The sequence below is a fragment of the Squalius cephalus genome (genome assembly GCF_949319135.1).
Source record: "Squalius cephalus genome assembly, chromosome: 25".
In the NCBI taxonomy this organism is placed as follows: domain Eukaryota; kingdom Metazoa; phylum Chordata; class Actinopteri; order Cypriniformes; family Leuciscidae; genus Squalius; species Squalius cephalus.
The window spans coordinates 25,502,606-25,520,640 of NC_137146.1; the positions used below are offsets into that span (position 1 = coordinate 25,502,606).

The 18,035-nt window shown below is 37.8% G+C and overlaps 1 long non-coding RNA gene across 1 annotated transcript; it reads left to right on the plus strand.

The window, feature by feature from the left end:
- Nucleotides 1–3,810: 3,810 nt before the first annotated feature.
- Nucleotides 3,811–17,170, plus strand: LOC307153775. Its single transcript, XR_013820206.1, has 3 exons — nt 3,811–3,890; nt 4,301–4,385; nt 16,721–17,170. It is a non-coding gene; the product is annotated as an uncharacterized lncRNA (long non-coding RNA).
- The last annotated feature ends 865 nt before the right edge of the window (nt 17,171–18,035 follow it).

An 18,035-nucleotide genomic window follows, 5' to 3' on the forward strand; every position in this document is an offset into this window, starting at 1 on the left:
GCATTACCAACCTGCTCACCATACTCCGCCACAATAATGAGGTGTGTGCTCTCCCGGACTGACAACCATCACCATCTGTAAGACAAAGTCCTTCATTAACATCCTTCTACCATCCATCAACTGCCACAACCAAGATCTACTGTTTGTTTCCTGCACCCACTGTGTGATCCAATAAAGTTTGTTTGGATTTACTCCCCTCTTGCTCAGTGTGTATATCCTGACAGTCATTACCCCCTAAATAAGACTATTGCTGAAGTGAAAACACTTCAAACAATGAAAGAGTAAAACAGATAAAAAGGGTGAATTTTCTTTTAATGCCAACTTTAAGAGAAGGCATATACATCCATCAATAACTTGTATACAGTACTACAGTATAGTGCACAGAATCGTATTTAAAATGTTTTATTTTTAAATTATTTATTTAAATGATTCATTTTTATGACTTACTAGCTTTTTATCAACTCAAGACCCCCAGTTTGGGAAAAGTCTTTAGTCATGCAGCGTTTCATTTCTGACAGGATATTAAACGAGGAGGGATATAAGTACTGTGTAGGCCGTCAGTGTGTTCAGTGCTGTACTGTTGTTTGACAGCATATCGATTGTTCAACTGATGAAACATCTTTCCAAAAACCTTCAGTAAACAAAATCCGCTAAAGAGTTTTGAATATTGTGAGTTTCGAAAAATTGCATGATGACGCCACTGCAAAGTACATGCACATCCATCACAGCCTTGTTTCCATCCGTTCACTCTGACTATGGTGAATAGTTGAGGATTTATGTTAGATAGTCAGTTAGTACATTCAAAAAAAATTATTGAATAAAGTTAGTTATTTTAAACTAAAATAGTTTAATTGGGTTAACAAAATGTAGTTGCTTTAGGTCAAATTAATGTACTCTAGTATGTTTAACTTAACTTTATTGCATTTGTCAAGTTAAATTTCCTTATGTTGGTCCAATTGATTAAGTTACTGAGGTTTAATTATTTTTCTCCTATTTAACCATACAGCTTCATTCATTATTGTACGTAATGTATAATGAACAAGGAAAGACTGGACTGGCATTAGTAAAGTTGCTGCTCATTGACTGCCCACAGACTAAGCACAAACGGCCCTCTTCAGTGGTAACCACAAAATTCAAAACATTATAACTCCTTCAAATGTCCACCGGACATTAAACACTAACATGTATTTCACTTTACTGAAAAACGCATAAAATAACAATTAATCCCAAATTTACTCCCCTACGCAGACCCTTGTAAAGCATGCAGGCTACTATAATAATTATCTCATGAAAATCCTGTGAGACTTGATTTTATTGTGAAATTAGTGAAATTGATCAACAATTTATTCAGTTCATAGTCCAAGGTGTTCCACAGTTTAACTCCGTAAATAGACAAACACATCTGTTTTTGTGTAGTACGTGCGAAAAGAGTTTTAAAATGATATTGCCTTCTATGGCCATCTTCCTCTGATACAAGAGTAAATACATTTTGTAAAACCATAGGCAAAACTCTCTTAGCTTTCCACATAAAAATCAAAATCTTCAAATCAACCAAATCTTTGAATTTTAGAAGTCTAGAATTTACAAATAAACTATTAGTGTGTTCTCTGTAGCCTGTCTTGTTGATAATCCTTAATGCTTTTTTCTGTAACAAAAGCTGAGATTTTGTGTTACTAGGGTATGTATTACCCCAGACTTCTGTGCAGTATCCAAAATATGGGAGTATTAGGGAATTGTACAACATATGCAACGAAGAATAGTCTAAAACATCTTTGACTTTATACAAGACCCCAATACTTTTACAAACTTTTTATAAACTATGTGATCTTTCCAATTCAATTTATCATCCAAAATAACACCTACAATTTTTATCTCATTAACTCTATCAATTTCAGTTCCTTCAATTGCTATTCGTACATTACCAAAAATCATGTATTTTGTTTTCTCCCAATTTAAACATAGCCTAATTTGTTTTTGTCAAACCATTTCTTAACTTTTCCCATTTCTGAACTTATATTTTCTGTAATTTCTGACAGATTATTTCCAGAATAAAAAATGTTGGTATCATCGGCAAACATCAAGAACTGTAATACTTTAGACACTTCGCAGAGGTCATTAATGAACAAAATAAAAGGTAATGGGCCTAAAACGGACCCTTGTGGAACTCCACATATTATATCTTTTAACTCAGATCTTTGACTATTAATTTGAACAAACTGCTGTCGATTGTTGAGATAACTTTTGAGCCATTGATGAGCTGGACCCCTAATGCCATAGTTGTATGATTTTGACAATAGCAGACTGTGATTTATGGTGTCGAATGCTTTGCTTAAGTCGATGAAGACCCCCACTGTGTGTTGCTTATTCTCAGTTGCAGATGTAATTTTTTTATGAGTTCAATTAATGCCAAAGCAGTTGATCTTTTTGCTCTAAAGCCATATTGTTTTTCAGTAATTCATTTATGTTTTTCTAAAAAAATATTTAGTTTTTGAGCAAACCACTTTTCAAGGATTTTAGAAAACTGAGAGAGCAATGACACTGGTCTGTGTTAAAATGATGTACATCTCCATTTTATATAATGAACAATGAAAGACTGGACTGGCATTAGTAAAGTTGCTGCTCACTGACTGCCCACAGACTAAGCACAAACAGCCCTCTTCAGTGGTAACCACAAAATTCTAAACATTATAACTCCTTCAAGTGAGACTTGATTTTATTGTGAAATTAGTGAAATTGATCAACACAATTTATTCTCATTATCTTAGCTTTTTTAAGTTAAATTGATATGGTATAATTAAGGTGTTTCAATTAAACTATTTTAAGTTGATCCACATAATTGTTTTTGGCCACATATGGTTGTCAGTCCTGTATTATTTTAAAGCGGCAGACACAAAACTGCAGCGCACAAACATTGCTGCGTTTCCCAAAAGCATTGTAAGCCTAAGTTGATTGTAGAGACCATTGGAGACAATTGTTCTATGATCAACTAGGCTTTTGAGAAACACGGCCCAGAACGATTATCATGCATTGATGTGGACGCTAATATACTAGTTACAGTTAGTCTTGGTGTGAACAGGGCCTTGACTCTCAAGCCATCCCAGGACTAAGCTTAGATTTTTCAAGTGTGTTCAATTAGAATTGGAGATAAACTGCAGAACAGTGGACGGAGAGCAGAACAGAGGTGCCCATCCTGAACTAGAAGAATAACAAAATGCAGTAATGGTAGGCTACATTTGCCCTACAAACCAGTGTTATAATTCTGACAATACATTAATAATAATAATAATAATAATAATAATAATAATAATAATAATAATAATATGGCAAGAAATAACAGTTTGCCAAATCAAACAACATAAGCTAATTTGTACGGCTAACAATAACTGGAAACAATGACACCGGAAGAGACACATTAGGCTAGAAAAGGACGCGCGCTCCTTTTATGTTAAAAATAAGGTTGATAACCGAACTCACACTTTTCAACACTAAAGGTGTGTGAACATTCACCATCGAATATCGCGTGAGGGTAAACATTTCCAAATACAGAATTCACAAGAGGTTCAAGTTGGTCACGCAGAAAGCTGAACATGGTTGAAAGTAACTGAGTGTGAGCTGTGCTTCAGTAGCCAATAGTTCCTTTTTGCCCGCGAAATTTCGCCAATGTGACGGTCCTTATCAACCCCATCTTCGACGAAACGCACAAACAACTAGTTGTCTGTCACGTCACGGTCGTGTTTTCGTGTGTGGTTTCGGTTACTCACAGAGATGAAGATATGAGCAGTTTATCTTAATGTTTTGATGCAGTCTCACCGAAGCTGATCCCGTCATTTAGTGTTCTGACTGCGCGTGATTTGAATGAAGAACTCGCGCCTCGATTGAACTCGTGTCAGGTAATCTGTGATAACCTGTTGTCGAATGTCGCCATATTCGATGTTTACCTCATTATTATTTTTTTTTATTTTATTTTTTTTTTTTTACTTTGTCATTTTTAATGAGAACTAAACATAGTGTAGCCAATACAGGAGTAGTCATAACCAATCATGTCAGAGGTAAATGAGAAAAATAAATAAAATAAAGACCTTTCACCGAAAAATAAGTTGTAGCCTACCTATAAACAGCTATATAGTTTTCATTGCTTTTAAGTTTTCATTTTATCTTATTTTATTTTGGATACGGTTTCCAAATATATTTTAACATCAATTTTAAATTGTTCGAAATGTGGCATTTTTTCCATTACATTTGTAATTATAAAATTTTCTTTTACTAAAATGTACTATTCATTGTCACTATATCAATTCAGGTGATAGCAAATGGTTGCCAATGACAACTGGCAAGATGGGGGAAAAAAAGTGTAGATTTAAATGCTGATATTCTACAAAATTGAGGTAAGCATAACCATTATTTATTAAATGTGTTGAGATTTTGTGCCATGTGTGGTCAAACTAAAATAGGATGTTTTTGTTGTTGTTGTTGTTTTTCATTTATTTATTTCTCTTTTTTTTATCGTTTGCTTAAAGTCTGCTAAAAAAAATATGAAGTCTCAGTCTCTGCAATTTGGCAAATGGTTGAACTAGCCATATTGGCTCATTATAGTTTGAGTGGATTAAAATAAGTTTGTAGAAGATGAGTGAGTTTAATACGCACTGGAGGCTAAAAGAAAGATTCTATTACCGTGTGTAGAAATTACCTCATAAAGAAACTAATATGGCAATTTAGGGAGCAATTTTTAATAAGACTTTTATGATGCACGGTTGTAGTTATGCTAATGAAGTTGTCATTTTACTTACGTTCTGCCCTCAATACTGGCCTCATATTTCAATTTCAGTAGATTAGTGCTAGCTAACTGTTACTAATGAATTTCATTAATGCAGTGAATACAAAGACATGATATTCATACCAGGATCGCTCTTCTCTCATCTTTTGTGTGCCATATCTTGTGCAGATAGAATAATGTTTATGGGATTATAAAGTGCACCGTGGTACATTGTTTTTGGAGTTGTCCTCTTGGACCTTTTCAAATCCAAGAAACAGCAGGTTGCACTGCAGTTTGTATTTTATTGCAAAGCACTAGAAATAGTTAATCTCCTATCTTTGACTGCAGCGTTTGATGCGTTCGTAAACACCTTGAAGTACTGGCACAAGCAATGACTCTTCTCTATCAATACTATTTCCAGAAACAGAAACATTGGTCCACTTCCAGATGAACAATCTCACAAGAGCTCATAAGGAATATCTGGTCTATAGGTTCCCTTTCAACATTTCGAGTAGCAAGTTCCCTGACAGCCTTCAAACTATCAGTACAGTCTATAACAGATCACTCTGAAACCTTTAATACAAATTCATTCATTGGCGTGATCCAAAGTCTAGCTTATATTTGACGGGATTCTGATATATTTTCAGAATCTGCCATCACTGCCTTATTCCTTTTATGCAGAACCTTTTGAAATAAGGTTAACAGAAAAGTTTGTCCTTTCAGAAATATACTCAAGCTATCTATCATTTATCAGTATTTTCACAATAGCAAGAAAACTGACACATTGCCCATAGGATGAATATAAAGAGCTGAAGTTAGCCATTGCTTAGTGGGGGGTTGAGTGTTAGCTTACATGAAGGTGTGAAATTGACGTTAATAGTAATGTTTTCAACCACTTTAAATAAGTTTATTTTATTTTATCACAAAATAATTCACAAAAAGCCACTGCTAACACTCGCTGACTTCTGTGCTGCTGTTTTCCCTCCAAAATGATGTCACTTCCTCGAACATTATGTCAAGGAAGTGGCTTTTAGTGAAGGTTATACACAGGAATTTTACAAAAGGCAAATCAAATAAAAAAGTGGAATGGAGGACACAGTCAAGACCTATAGGCCTATTATTATATTAAAATAATTACTAGATATAACAATATTACCATTATTTTTTTCCTTTTAGAAAAAGGCCTATCCATAGAAGCTCAAATGTAATATCTCATAATTGCTTTTAATTGTTTTTTTTTTTTTTGTTGTTGTTGTTTTTTTCATAATTGCAACTTTATATCTTAAATGTGACTTTTTAAACTGTATTTAAAAATCTTGCAATGTGACTGTCTCAATTATTAATAAATTATTAATAAATATGATAAATTATTAATGAAATATGATGAATAAATATGTTTTCGTGAATATTCCCTATTATTGGAACCAAACATGCTCTCAGAATGTGTAATTGTAGAGGTAATCTTTAATTCCAAATTGCAGCCACTTAACAAGGCCAAATCCTGCTTACCTTTCGTTAAGGTATCATGATTAGCACTTCGATTGTTTGGTCTGGTTCAAGACTGAGGAAATGCATTGTTACGGCAGTCCGGTCAGCCATAGCGAATCAATGCTCACTGCCGATACCAGGTGAACTAATTTGCTGTTGAATGTGCTCAGTCATTTCAGGGTGAACACTCAATTTGGCCTGATGAGTTGAACCCTTTAATCTCCGGCAGTCCCTCAAGTACAAAGCTGCTAAACGCTCTAATAAGGGCAGACAGATGTTGTGGGATCTGCTTTGATTCTTTTAATTGCTTTTTCTCTTATTTTCCCCCTTTGCACTTAAACCCCTTTGTGGTTTACTGTAAAATGTGTTCCATACACTTAATATTTTGTTTATACTTTCATTTACAGTACTTTGTTGTTGACAGACTCACTGAATATAATTAAGGAATACAGCACACCTTACTCCAGAGGAGCACTACCCCTGGGGAAGAGAAAATACAACACCAAAATTGTAGTTTTCTGGGGAATCTCTATCATTTTCTCTTTTAAACTGTGTGCCTCCTCTGCTATTTATTGTGGCAAAGCTGAAACAATGAAACTCTGGCTGGGATGTGGAATCTGTGCTTTGGAAAATGAATTTAAAATCACAGGATTAGAAAGCATAATATGGATAATAGCCTCCACAAGAGAACTGACAGTAAGCTATCTCTCAAACTGTCAACATGAAACCCACCAATTTAATGAGATCTTGAGCTCTGCCCAAAATATAATTAAAAATTATGACACGGACAGCAAAAATAATGCAAAGTGTCCCTATAGAATCCCTGTAATAGAGCAGAGACTGAGAGTTGTTATGCCATAACATTTCACAGCATTTTTCCTTGACTTTATATAAACAGTACATAAATTGCATATGTATCATGATAAACAAAGTCATGTGACTGAAACAGATGTGAAATGTGTATTTTTATTTTAAAATACTTCTGTGCTAATTTAGCATGCACATACAGCTATTTGTTGAAAAACTGTAAACACTGACTGTGTTTACTTGCATAAGAATATTCTGATATTAATCAGAATTTGGTCATATTCCGATTAAGCGTACTTAAGGCACATTTTTTTGATTCTAGTAATCTGATTCTAAATAAGACAGCTAGCGTAGGCCTGTATTAATCTGAATTTTGGGTCTTATAAACACCTTATTCAGAATATCAATCATAACTAAACATCCATTTAGGTATTTCTGCTATTTTTAAGATATTGAAAAATGTACATGTTGGAATATACTGATTACATTTTTATATCAATATTCCAGTAGGAGTGGAGTATGTGGAGTGGAGTATGTAAAAGTCTTTTTCAGAGTGAAACTTAACCAGAATATGGACCTTAAAGGGTCATTTCACCCATTTGAACATTGTTTTTTATTTAAAGTGGGTCATATTATGTAGTCGAAATGTAAAATAATTTTTGAATTTGGTGCCTTCGTGACCGAGAAAAGACAAAAAATAACTTCAGAACGCATTTGTATGAAAGACAACAACTCCCACAATGCACCACATTGCACAGCTCCGCAAGCCACTCCCACTAATCCAGAAAGCGCATATCTGGCTATAAGAGAAATCACTCTTCCGTCTACAAGGCTAGCTACTACCAGAGCTTGAAATTCATTTCACATTCACACAAAATGTCTAGTTAGTTGGCGAACTCATATAGTGCATTACTCCTCGTTTGTATTTCTTTCGAAAAGGTGAATTATTGCATGGTACCTGGATGTTCAGTCAGAACATATGCGGTGCGAAACTAGGATAGTTCTCAACACAAACGTCCGTGTCCTCGTCTGATTCAGAGATTTCGTCCAGGAGAAATTGTCATCGTTGAAATTCTTTGCCACAGACGGACTCTATCTCTGTGTTCGTAGCGGTTCGTAGCTGCATTGTGAGATCACCGGCGCCACCAGTCCGCCCTAACTCGAGCCAGTCCGGGCTCCTCGTCCGCGGCAGGCAGGTCTTCTGCCTCGGCTGCTCTTCGCTATAATGCGGCTTGTAAAGGTAGCCACAAACACCTGATTCAAGCATCAGACTTCCGAAATCCTCTTCTTCTATATCATATTGAGCACTCTCCTCCGCTATTGTCATAACTTTACATCTGTCTCCACAGCGCCTGTTAGCTTAGCTTCAAACAAGATGGAGGATATTGCTTTCAGTTTCAGAGAGTAAAGTCCCACCCACTGATCTGTAATAGGTCTGTAGCGTGAGCGTGCCCCACCCTGGGAAAGATGAGAAACTAGTGTCTGTAGTCTTAACAGAAATCCCCCCCTCTAACACTTCCTCCTACAATGACGCAAAATGACGATTTTTGCGTCATTGTAGGAGGAAGTGTAAGAGGTAAATAACAGATTTCTCCCGTCTCAGGGGAAAATGAGAGAGTGTTGCACGACCATTCAATAGTATGACTGGGTTTCTAACAATGCAAAGCTTAATGCAAATGGGTGAAGTGTCCCTTTAATAAGCAAATGTTTGTTTTAAAATCCAATTCAAGACAGCATTATTGTTTTAATGACTCGTGTTTGGGGAGGAGCTATCTGTTTGTCCAGACAATGGAAGACAGTGTGAGTGTTCAGTCACGATTCCATTTGGCAATGCTAGTGGCACAGAAAGCTAAGTTCTCAAGTAATAAGTTTCAGTCCTTATTTTCAGTCCTTAAATTATCTGTGCACTAGCAGCTCTGAGTTGAGCCTGGAATCATAAATCTCTTAATAGAATAGAGCCAAGTCGTCATTCTATTTTTGTTTCACGTTATATCAGACCTGAGCATGCAGCCGCGTCAAACTGACGCAAGACCCTCTGGCCTCTGCTTAAATATAAGCTGTTTGCCCAGACAGAAAACAGAGATGTTATAAATCTATGTATATATGTGCTGTATGTATCTATGAGTCTATTTATTTTTTTTAAACATATTTTTAGAACAGCACTGATTGCCCTTGTTAGTGGCGGATGGCAGTTGGTTGCTCTTTTTCTCGAGCGGGTGTGGAGGTTTATGAGGCTCAGCATGTGAGGGTGATGACAGGGCCTGGTGGCCGGCCAAAGCACGGCTGGCGTTCGATGTGCCATCGCCCCGTCGCCTCCTGCTACCGCCACCGGCCCATATGGGCAGAGAGATTGCTCTCCACTGGCGCTCCCCCAGCCATCCATCACCTCGGTCCACGTGCCCAGCACGCCAGCCCTGGCACCACGCTGTCTCCGATCCATCAGGATTTACTGTGAGTGACGGGGAAAGAGGAGACGATCCCTCGGTTTATCATCTCACGGAAAACAAACACAAAAAAAAAATACCCAGGCTGTCACGGTGAGGTGGCACGTAGCGACAGTGTCACCATTGATACATTTCATTTGCCACTTCTGGATTTTTCGAGTGTTTTGACAGGCTTTTTTGGGGGGCGTTTAATAGTAATTGGATTGGTGTTCTTCACTAAGCATTTGAATTTACAACCGCTGCAAAGATTTTTCGCATCCTTGATGCTTTCCAGACCATGTCACCTTCAAAGATGATTAATTTATGTTCTTTCTTCTTGGACATTTATCCCTTCAATAAACCCTTAATGTCTCTTTTCCGTGACTTTGCCAGGCAGGGTTGGTGGTGCTTAGGAAACTGTGATGTTCCCAAGCTGTTTCTGGCTTGTTTTCCACTGTCTACATTAATATTTGTTAAGAAGCAGATTGAGAAAACAACATATGGCATAAATATTCGTATTTTCCACTCAAGGTTGTCAGTATGGCGTCCTTCAGTAGGGTTTGTAGCCTCGCTTGCCAAATCGCTTTTCTTTTTCGCCGACCCCCTCCTTCTTTTCCAAGCGGCAGGATAGGACCAGGCCAAAACGATAGCATGGACACAGAGAAGCACCCCCTGGCCCCCACAACCCTTCGCCGGACCTGCGGCCCCTCTTTCTCCGATTTGAGAGAGCTGTCAGTTTAGATCGCTGCTACGCAGTGAGGCTGAAGCTTCCCCACTGACTGGAGAGGAGTCGTTGGCCAGGCTTTCCTTGTCACTGGGAGTTAAAGCAGTCACTGATCCTAATGCTTACACTGTTGTTGCAGCATTCCGATTTATACTCGCTGCGTGACTTGTCAGCTTTAATGAGGGCAGCAGGCACAGAATTATCAGCATACCAATAATGAGGGTGTCACAAGCTGCCAATTATTTCCTATTTCGGACGTTATTTCCAGATCTCTTCTTTTCACACCATCTGACCTAATGATGAGAAATGTCTCGTACTTTGTTTAGGTTATATAATTTGAATTAGCCGGCAGAAGAAAGGGTCGTTTGGGTTCTGCCGTAGATTTTCACACGGGTGCAAATGGATCCGGCTTTTGCCAGATGCACTCCATATGCTGAATGTTCTCCGAGCGCAGGGAAGAGAATCCTCTCTGAAACCATCTCACGCAATCATAGCCTCATGAGGCAATCGCGTTTGAATGGTTCACCAAATTCGCTGCTCAAACAATAATGGCACCGCTATTTCATCAGGCCTCGAAAGAAAACGAGAGGCGAAAAATGGATGGCCAAATGTGCTCAAGCCATTGCCATGTGTTGCATTAAAACAGGGGCGGCGGGAAAAGACCCATTAATGCCCCATTTTTCACTTTTCCATGATGTCAGTGGTGTTTACGTGATATAAACGTGGATCCAGTTGAGTGGCTACATGCACCACAAAGACTCTAAATTCAGTCTATATTCCAATATATTTGTTTAATAGTTTAATATTTGTTAATATTTAATTAATATAAACTACCACTCAAAAGTCTAGAGTCAATATGATTTTTTTAAATATTTTTGAACGCATTCTTACTGAATAAAAGTATTTGTTTCTTTCACATAAACACCTGACCTTTTATACAAGTAATATCACACTGAATAAAATACATTTCCTCAACAAATTTAATGAAGAGATTTAATAAAATCTACAAAATTAGTAAATAGTTTCTTGAGGGTGCAAAACGAATAGTGCAACCTGTCATGTGTTTCAGTGAATTTGTTATTCTTTATACTAAAGGGAAAGGAAAAGTGCATTATCCTCATCTGTATGTCTACCAGGCACAAAGCTATTCCATTTACTTTTTGCTTCAGAAGCCTTTTACAGCACTGAATAATGACTAAGTTTACCCAGAGCACAGAACTGAGGAAAAAATAGCTCCTTTTTTTAAAGAAAAAAAGAAAAAACAATTTTAGTAGAAGCATCATAAGTGCGTTTATGGGCACTCAAGCAAGAGTTGAGCAAATTTACACGTTTACCCATCTCATGGCTGTTTTGTTGCTTTTCTTTTTCTTCACAAAAACAAAAAGGTCTTGCAGTATTCATACTTGTTATTTTGCATAATGTAATCGTTAGTAATATTAAAGGGTTAGTTCACCCAAAAATGACAATTCTGTCAGTAATTACTCACCCTCATGTTGTTCCAACCCCGTAAGACCCGTAAGATATTTTTGATTAAATCTGAGAGCTGGATCACTCCTCCATAGGCTTCTAAGGCATTATAACTTGCTGGCCCAGAAAAGTTATTAAAGACATCGTTAATATAGTGACTACAGTGGCTCAATCTTAAGTTTATAAAGCGACGAGAATACTTTTTGTGCGCAAAAAACAAACAAAAATAACGACTTTATTCCACTATTCATTTCCTTCTCTCTGGGCCTCGAGTGAGTTCACGTAGTGTTTTAGCGCAGCGCGTCTGTGTTGCACGTCACCACGTAGGCTCACTATTGGCCGACGCTGGTCATGTGTGTGATGCGTGTGACGTACAACACAGAAGCGCTGCGCTAAAACACTACGTGAGCTCACTCGAGGCCCAGAGAGAAGGAAATGAATAGTGGAATAAAGTTGTTATTTTTGTTTGTTTTTTGCGCACAAAAAGTATTCTCGTCGCTTTATAAACTTAAGATTGAGCCACTGTAGTCACTATATTAACGATGTCTTTAATAACTTTTGTGGGCCAGCAAGTTATAATGCCTTAGAAGCCTATGGAGGAGTGATCCAGCTCTCAGATGTAATCAAAAATATCTTAATTTGTGTTCCGAAGATGAACGAAGGTCTTACGGGGTTGGAACAACATGAGGGTGAGTAATTACTGACAGAATTTTCATTTTTGGGTGAACTAACCCTTTAAGACAGTCATTTTTTTTATTTCTGACCTGTGGACTGAAAAGTCACAGCTAAAGATTATTTTTCAAATACATATATTTTAATAGCTTGTACATTTCCTGGTTATCTTTGCACAATGTGGTGATTAGGGCTGGGTGGTATGGCCAAATTGTTTGACTAATAACGTGTTAGTATTTTCTATAACATTAATAGTATGTTACAGTATACATCAGTGGTGTATATGACCTTGCTCTACTGCTTTGTGCCTGACAAAATATGGTGGTTGGCTAATTTCATTGTGTAGTACTACTGCTCAATGTGATGACAGTAAATTAATTACAATAGAAATACATATAAACACACAACATTGCGGTGAAAGCAATCCCAGAATGCACTGCAAAAAAATCAAAGATGGTGAACAAAGTGGAAGATATTTTTGATTATGTGATATGTGATCTGTAAAGCTTTTTTGAACCACCAAAACAAACTCCAAACAAGCTTTGTTATTGACAGATTCTGTTCAAAGTTTTGTATATCAGAGCCTTGAAGGGTTAGTTCACCCAAAAATAAAAATGCTGTCATCATTTACTCTCCCTTATGTTGTTCCAAACCTGTATGTGTTGATAATGAAGATATTTTGAAGAATGTTGGTAACCAGACTGTTGACAGTAGCCATTGACTTCCATAGTAGGAAAAAAAAATACCATGGAAGTCCATGGCTACCGTCAACTGTCTGGTTTTGGTACAGATTCATATTCATGCAACACAGCAAGACTGTGCATTTTTGTCATTGTGAACGGCTCTAGTTACTTTTGTGCAGCGCATGAAGTAAGCTTGTTTCAGTTTTGTCAGGCTAGTAGAAAAGGAAAATACATTTTAAAGCAAAGTGGTGTCCCGAAATTCCATCCAATAACGTGTCAAAAGTTTATTAGAGCAGACTGAGACAACGCAAGAGTCAGAGAGAGAATGCTTTTTAGAGGTTAGAGGTCAGTTGGAGGCGTCAGTCTTTTGTTGCTCGCTGCCTCTCAGTCTAACTCTGGCTTGCTCTCTTTTTTAATAAACAAAATTCATTAAACTGGTCTCCTAGAACCTCCTGACAGGTAATTCCTCTGTCTCTTCCTTCCTTTTTGTGATCAGAAGAACCCCGGTGATTCCTAGCGTGGGTCCCAACACTATGGGGGAATTTCTCTCAGAACCTACCCCTTCAGCTCAATTCCTCCCCGCATTTCCGAGAGCTTTTCATTCGTATCCCCTGGAAACCGCTCTGCATTCTTTAAACTCCCCTTCAAAAAAAAAGGAGAAAAAAAGGGAAAGGGTAGTGAGAGACAGTAGGGAGAGAGCCCTTACACGTTTGGTTATGCCCTTTGATCATTCGTTTATCTTTAAAACAGATGGTTGACCACTGTGCTGTTTATGTCAACACAAGCTCATTTGAAAGAGCGATTCGCCGTAGGACGATGCCTCTCTTGAAACCGATGAATTGCAAATCATTGGAAATAAAAAAGCATCCGCTTGTATGGGTTAACAAAGCACTTGCCTTCCAGAGAGCCCATGGGCGGGAATCTAAAGCCTCTTTTCATAATACCCATGTCTGCAACCTGCTTCTTTACATAATGTTTCTGTAACGTTATACGCACATCACAAGAATACAGTACAGATAATCTACTAATCTGATTATTGTTCAATTATGAAGGCTCACTGGTCTATAAATCCCCACAGATTTAGCATTCACACGTACAGTCATCAAAAAAATGATCTAATTTTGATAGTGGCAGGCAGTGTGTGAATGGCAGGGGAAAGTGGATTGGGTATTGCATATGAGATGGGGCGTGTAATTCTACCTTAATAAAACTGTGTCTTGGGAGGTAGATGATGGGGGTGGAGGCCGGTTAAAGAGAGCTCATATAATCTTTCCATCCATATTTATTTAAGAAGACTGGGATACTTGGCTAGAAATTGCCATCAAAAGGTTGTCAGGGGCCATCAAAGTGAAGGGGAGGGAACTTGTTTGATGTTGTGTGAAGTGGTCATTAAATTTTTACTGCTTTTATGAGCCTGTGTTTTCACAAGACCAGTGGTCTTGTGGAAGGAGTTGCGGTGCTAATTGTTCAAAGCTTTCCACCAATGAAAAGACAGTTAATAGCATAATAAGGGCGCACAATTAATACTCGATAAGCTCCAAAATATTAGCTTTAGGACTTCATTGCCAGTTGACCAATTGCTTTATTAAAAACGTGACATAATACAATTGAAATTTAATAATAGTAGCTCTAACCCTGATGTAGTGACATGGCTGATTTTACACGTTTACCCATCTCAAGTTTTACTTAATGCAAAAAACTGTTTCGTGGCTAGTAATACATATTTATGGCCAATAACTAATGATAGTTACTATAAAAGTGGACTGTTTTAGAGTTCAGTCAAAAAAAAAAAAAAAAAAGATTAAACTGAATTTTATAACACAACCCGAGTTGATGGACTCCGTCAACCATTTTCCAAATGTATGGCAGTTACCAAGGTTAAAATGGCAATGGACTCCAGTAAATTGTGTCATTAGTGTGACAGTAGTTCTTAGAGTGTTTTTACCTCATGATTGACAGAGTAGCCCTGTCAAGGACATCTATAACTGATGCTCGGTTGCTATGGCATAGGTGCAGGCAATTTAAGCATCATCACATCCACCGGGGGCGCGCTCCCTTCAGTAAGTGGCTTTGCTAAAGCTGACGCCTGCCAACGCCATCAACGCCGGTGACTCTTAAGCGGTGACAAGAGGTCTTAGAGATGAAAGTTTCGTTAAAAGGAGTGACGGATGGAAGAAGAATTATGGAGGGATAGATTCCTTCAAATTAGTTTTTCAAATGTTGCTTACACAAGAACATGTCGGAATATTACCTAATCAGTCAAATCCTCAGAAGCTGACACTTTCACACTGAAGGGCTGACGAGACTTCCATTCCCTCGTTCGAGACCCTAGGGAGAACCCAAGGGAGAACTAGACGGAGATCTGCACTGCCAAACTCCGAGATGTGCTAGGTCCTCCTGACAGACGTTCAGAAATTCACACGACTTATTTAACACACTCGCAGGCACGCCTTTACAGGGATGCGCTACCCTCAATTAACAGAGTAAGGCGAAAGCTGCGTGTTTTGCATTTTGTAACAATGTGAGTGTTAAACTGAAGGTGATTTTAATAGGATTTGCTGCAGTTGGGAACCAGAGATTAGCAGCTTTAAAGTGACGAGGGCCCTAGCGAACCATGAGAGCGCTTAATCTGGACCGCATTAATAGAAGACGTTTGCGAAAAGATCTACTGTGAAATATTTGATTGTAGCATGTTTGTACAAAAGTGCACTAATGTTTGTATTAGCCTGAGCTTTTGTTAATACTTTAATTTTCTACGTACCACAGGAAAAATTAAAAGTTACTTGATCTCCTTAGCAGATTTGGATCGTTTGCTGGCTTCTTACCATTTTATGTAGGATTTGAAACAGACAATAGTGTGCTCACAGAGTTGAGAGGAGTCTTAGCTCTTGAACGGTGTGAATCTGCATTGAGCTCCACTTCAGGTTGCCCTTTTTGGCTGCTGAGATGTTGAAGTACTCTTTAAGTAAGACTCTTAAGGAACAGACGTCCGTGGGCGTAAATAGCGACCTCACTTTGTGTAGTGCGCCTGGTACACCTGAAAATCAAAGATCATTTGAAGAGAGGGCGTGCTACCGCCACGTACATATTTCTAAAGTCATTTTGGTTGATTGTGGTTTCATCTATATTTGGGGCTGAAGTCTTACATAAAGCGAAAAGAATTCTGTACGTCACTGACAGAAAATAATCAACTCGTCAATTGTGATTTATAAAAAGGTTTTCCTTCAAAGCGTCACATTTATTGACAGAGCCAGACAAACAAACAATCCGAAGGCTTGATTAAAAGACTGAAATGATATTGCACATTTTTTTTTTCCGCAAGCAGAATCCGGATGGGGTCTTCATACGGCTGTTAAATATATAATTCCTTCTGTAATCAAATTTCCAGTTGTCATATAATGACAGGTAATCAAGTGTATCCTTTTACATTTTAGATGGTTAGACAGACTTCTCTAACTACATTAAACCCTGCATAAAAAATGCATGATATTAATGTTTCTATTAGAAAAATCTCTGCCCTATCACAAATGATCGAGAACACCCACTGTTTATTTGTTTTTGGTGAGCTATAGATTGTTGCCTGGAGCGTTAAATAATTATGATTAGGGAGGGGCGGGATGTGAAAAGGCGGGGGGACGAAAAGTAATAGCATCAAGATCAGATAAATTAATTTGTAATGAAATGCACTCATTTTGCACGACAGCTGGCGAGACCCATTCAGAGGCCATTGAGATGGAAGCAGGCCTTGTGACAGCAGACAAAGAGGACTATCATCCACAGCGTATGTGCCCCACTCTCACGAGACACCGGAGTGTGCAACTGACACATCAACAAAAAGCTTGGAGAAGCGCATTGCTTGGATCAATTGCTGATGACCACAAAGCCGAGGAACATGTGCTCAACTTTGAAACAGCCCTCTTGTAGTCCAATGGGACAAGAGTACTTATAATGGTGAAGGTAATGGCCTTTTGGAGACACGTCACATGTTGCTGAGTTACTAACGGATGAAAATGTTTTAGGATCAGTAGTTAGTACACTTTATCATGCTATTTAGTTTGATAGACATTGCTATTGAACATTGCTCTTGTTGATTTGGACACAACTCTAACCCTAAGTATTAAGATTCTGTGCATCGCTCACCCTGCATCATTTGTGCCATATCTCAAATCATGAGGTGAGATATGGTATTAAGTGATTGGACTAGTGATATTTTTGTTTGGTGGAAAATAAAGCAAGGGAAACAATCCTGTAGACTCGGTAAGAAACTAACACCAGTCAAATGCAGGTATTTCTCTGCAGTAGCAGGTAATTAGAGATTAGACCCTTAGATATATTATATCATTACACACCATATATTGCATATTTGAATTTTTTAAATAAAAATGAATTGCATGAGTTGCACTTTGAAGTACTTACCCAGTAATATGAGGTAACTACAGGGGTTAGGTTTTGGGGTAGGTTCAGGTTTAGTACCTAGATATTACCCAGTTATTGTAATTCATTTTTTTAAGTACATAGTATGTACTTTGAACAGGACTGTAAAATAAAGGGCTGCCAAAAAAATTGTGGTTGGGGGACAAAAAAGTACAGATTTACATCGAAGAAGGCATCCATATTGTAGCCTGATTTTGCCTTAGAGTAAAACATAATAAGAAGTAATTTTGAGATTAATCATAAAGTAAGAAATTAAATTGCACTGCAAGGTAAAATGTCACAATTATTAGAAGTAAAGTCACATTGTAAGATATAAAGTCATACTTTGAGCTATCCAAACACAATGGCAAGACACAGAGACACGTAGAAGATTATAAAGTCACACTGTGAGATTACGAGAAACAAAGTCGCAACTATGAGAATTAGTCACTCAATTACATGTTGACCCAGAATAAGTCAAATTAGCATGTTTTACTCTGAAGCAGAAACCGGCTTCCAAGGATCCCAGCCATATTTAGAGATTTGGGAATGGTTTATTTAACTTCGGCTAGTAGCTAATAGTCAAGCCCTCCAAGAATACCCTA